The 3,737-nt window shown below is 54.5% G+C and overlaps 1 long non-coding RNA gene across 1 annotated transcript; it reads left to right on the top strand.

The window, feature by feature from the left end:
- The first annotated feature begins 1,647 nt into the window (after positions 1-1,647).
- On the top strand, positions 1,648-3,037 carry LOC147116820 (uncharacterized). Its single transcript, XR_015078260.1, has 3 exons — positions 1,648-1,817; positions 1,969-2,041; positions 2,662-3,037. It is a non-coding gene; the product is annotated as an uncharacterized LOC147116820 (long non-coding RNA).
- Positions 3,038-3,737: the final 700 nt, after the last annotated feature.

Genomic DNA, 3,737 nt, shown 5'->3' with positions numbered 1-3,737 from the left:
CTGGGCCAGGGCTTCCCAGGACCAGCCGCAATCCAACTGCACTGGGGATTCCCTGGACAGTATCCTCTCTCCTCCTGTCCTGAAACATCAGCTGGAGTCTCCAACCTCTCCAGTCCGGGAGCTGGCGGGTTTAGGAAACGTGTTCAGTTCTACAGTTTGAAAGTCTGATCATTGAGATCCTGACCCAGGATCTCTCCTTCCTTCTCTATGCGACTTGGGACTTCTGATGGTTGAATTGCGCCCCAGGATAGGAGGGCAGAGTGAAGATCAGTCCCTGGCTGGCACTGACCGGACAGGCTGTGGATTTGATGCCGGTCTTGTGTAACCAGTCCAGTAGGGATGGAGTTGGTGACCCGTCTCCATTAGATGGAGAATTGGGGTGTGGACGGGGAGAGAAGGAAACTAGAAGCTGGTGCTGCGCTGGGCGGAGTTTCTCCCCCTCCCGGTAACGGCTCCCTTGCCATTCCCCGTGCAGCAACTAACCGCCTTTCATTGACTCTCTCTTGCAGTGTGCACCAAGGATGGGCGGGTCCTGATCGCCATCTCCAAGGATTTGACGCTGCCTCCTGTAGACCTGACAACGGTCCATCTGAAGAATGGACACGGAGCGGAGTGCAGTCCGACCGTGGCCTCTGCAGACACTGTGCTCTTTCAGTTCGCAGTCACTGAGTGTGGCACTACTCAGCGGGTAGGTATTGTGGGCTGGGAGCCCCATCAATGGCTGTCAGTCGGGTGGGAAAGAGGGGGTCTAAAGGGCAATGGGGGCCCTTAAAGACACTACATGTGATAAGGCAATGGCAGACTTGCTCAATTTCTCTGTAATGATGGTCTTCTGTCTCTTGTAGCTGGACGGGGTGAACGCCGTCTATGAAACGGATGTGTTGGGTCAGTTTGAGATCTTGGATGGAGCTTTGGGATCGGTGACCCGGGACAGCCCCTTCAGGTGAGACTGGGAGCACATGGAGCGGGTAGAGAAGGTGAGGAGCTGAATTCTCCAGCCGTGTCCGTTCTCTTGCAGGCTCCATGTCCAGTGCAGTTACAAGGGGAGCCAGGAGTCTGAATTGCAGGTGAAGCCCAGAGTTTACAGCCTTTCTCCGCCACTGCCTGCCACTGAGGCCGGGATCCTGGTTCTGGAGCTGAGAATAGCGAGAGGTAGCGAGTGCTGCTGATGGTTAGTGTCCAACTTCAGGCTCTCTCTCCAAATAGTGGCCGTCCTTCATCGTCTTCTCTTTCCAGATGGTGGCTACCGGAGCTGGTACGTGGCCAGTGACTACCCGATCCTGAGTGTGCTCCGGGACCCCGTGTTTGTGGAGGTTCGAGTCCTGAACCGGAACGATCCGTCCCTTGTGCTGGTGCTCAATGACTGCTGGGCGACCCCCACCCCCGAGCCGCATTCGGGGCTCCGATGGGACCTCCTGGTGGGCAGGTAAGGCAGCGAGTGAGGGACCTTGGGGCAGGCTGGTGATCGGGGAGGGGGGCGACATGGACTGGGTGAAGGAACGGCCAATAATCAAACCAATCTGAGCTCCAGGTTGACGATTGATGACTTGAATGGCCTGGTTTCTTTATCTCGTCTAATCTCGGGACTTTGCTTTGATGTGCCGCTGTAACTCTGTAGTTGGGAGTTCCAGGTGCCCTCTCCATATAACCCGCTCTTTCTCTGTTCCAGGTGCCCCTTTACTGGTGACAATTACAAAACCCGCCTCCTCCCGGTAGACGCCGCTTCCCATTCGCCGTTCCCAACTCACCAGAATCGGTTTGTAGTCAGCACTTTCGCTTTCTGGGACCGAGTTTCGGGCCGGGCTCTGAGCGGGGAGGTGAGTTTCCTTCAGTCTTGCTCTCTTGGTTGAACTTGTTCCCTGGGTCTTGCTCACAGTGAGGAGGCCCCTGTTGACCCTTTGACTGTAGAAGCATGAATCTCCTGACTGGGAGCTGTGGCACTGACCACACCGCACTGTCTCTTTCCAGGTTCACTTCCACTGCAGTGCTGAGGTTTGCTTCCCTTCCACCCGAGAGAACTGCACGGCTCCCTGCAGCCCCAGTAAGTAGCTGGGATCTGACTAGAAACTGAACCCTGATGGGGAAGGGTGGGTGTGGGGCATCTGGACACTGGGCCCAACAGTGGGCACAGGAGCAGTGTCCTCAATCTGCCCGCTCAACTCTATCCCAGTTAGTCTACAGCAGGATGGCAATCTGGCTCAGCGGCTCTGAGCACATCTTGCACTGGTTCTGAATGGAATCCACCTCTGGCCTTAAACATTGATCTAGCATCCTGCTGTCACCGGGAGTTCCAGGGTGGAACCGAACCGATATCTGGGGGAGACTTGGGCAATGTGTGTATGTCCAGTGTAACCGCTGGTCAAACTAGTGCTTAAAACGGGTCACTTTCCCTCCCCCGCCCCCAGGAGACCAGACTGGCCATTGGACCCGTCAACGACTGCAAACTTTGCTGGGTTGAAGCGGGTCTTTCTGAGAATAGGGAGTGAATCTTAGTCTGACAGTGAGGGAACCGTATTTAACTAGTACAATCTCACTCCGGTACTCACTGCCCGAGGGTTTTTGCATTGGGCCATCGGATTGACCATCTGATTTGGGGCTTCAGACAGCTGCACATTGAATCGCCCACCTTGAACTCTTGTCTCTGCCTCTTGTCTCCCCCAGAGAGGCGAAGAAGCGCCGATGACCGGGCTGGGTCCTTGGTGACTGCTGATGGAGCCATCATTTTCCTGGAAGATGAGGAGAGATTGGCTGCTGGGATCCACCAGGAAGAGAAAGGTAAAGGAGGCCCCTGCTACACTCTAGTGATGGAGTAACTAGTGCCCATCTAACCTCCCTTCTCCCCACAGATGCTGCTGCTGATTCCCCCTCCCGTGTTCTTCCTGGAGTCGCGGTTGGGGTAGCTCTGCTCTCCGTGGCCCTGTTGGTCGGGACTGTTGCCATGTGGAAAATGGACCATCGCCGCAGGGTGGGCTCCGAGTGCAGCTCCGTGGAACTGTAGATGTGTCTGTTGGATAATAAACCCCTGTTATACATGAAACCTGATCTCGTTATATTCAAAGTTCTGGCTGGATTTTACTGTCCTTGTGTTAATTGGTAGCCTGTTTTGGGAATCTATTGGGCCGCTTCTCTCAGCTGCCTTAACAATTGTGCCTCCCAAAAAGAAATCAGCCAAATTTGAGTTCCAGAGCAGTTTTCTATTCGTTCCTGGGATGTGGGTGTCACTGCAAGGGCAGCGTTTATTGCCGTCGTGGTGGTGGTGGTGGTGGTGGTGAGGTGCCTTCTTGAACTGCTACAGTCTGTGGTGAAGATACACTCCCAGTGCTGTTAGGGAGGGAGTTTCAGGATTTTGACCCAGTGATGAAGGAATAGTGATACTGTATTACCAAGTCAGGATGTTGTGATTTGTAGGTGGTGGTGTTCCCATGCACTTGCTGCCCTTGTCATTCTAGGTGGAAGAGGTCACCGATTTGGGAGGTGCTGCTGGAGCAGCCTTGGCGAGTTGCTGCAGTGCATCTTGTCGATGGTCCACAGTGCACCGGTGGGGCAGTGATTGTGTAAGATGGTGGATGGGGTGCCAATCAAGTGGGCTGCTTTGTCCTGGATGGAGTAGCGCTTCAAGTGGTGTTGGATCTGTACTCATCCAGGCAAGTGGAGAGTATTCCATCACACTTAGTCTTGAAGTCCAGATGCTTGGAGATTACTGGATCTGTGACTGGAGCCTGGCAGAGATACAGGTC

This window comes from Somniosus microcephalus, chromosome 5, assembly GCF_052327205.1.
Source record: "Somniosus microcephalus isolate GS21.2 chromosome 5, FLI_Smic_1.0, whole genome shotgun sequence".
NCBI lineage: Eukaryota > Metazoa > Chordata > Chondrichthyes > Squaliformes > Somniosidae > Somniosus > Somniosus microcephalus.
This window is presented reverse-complemented; position numbering and strand designations above follow the sequence as displayed.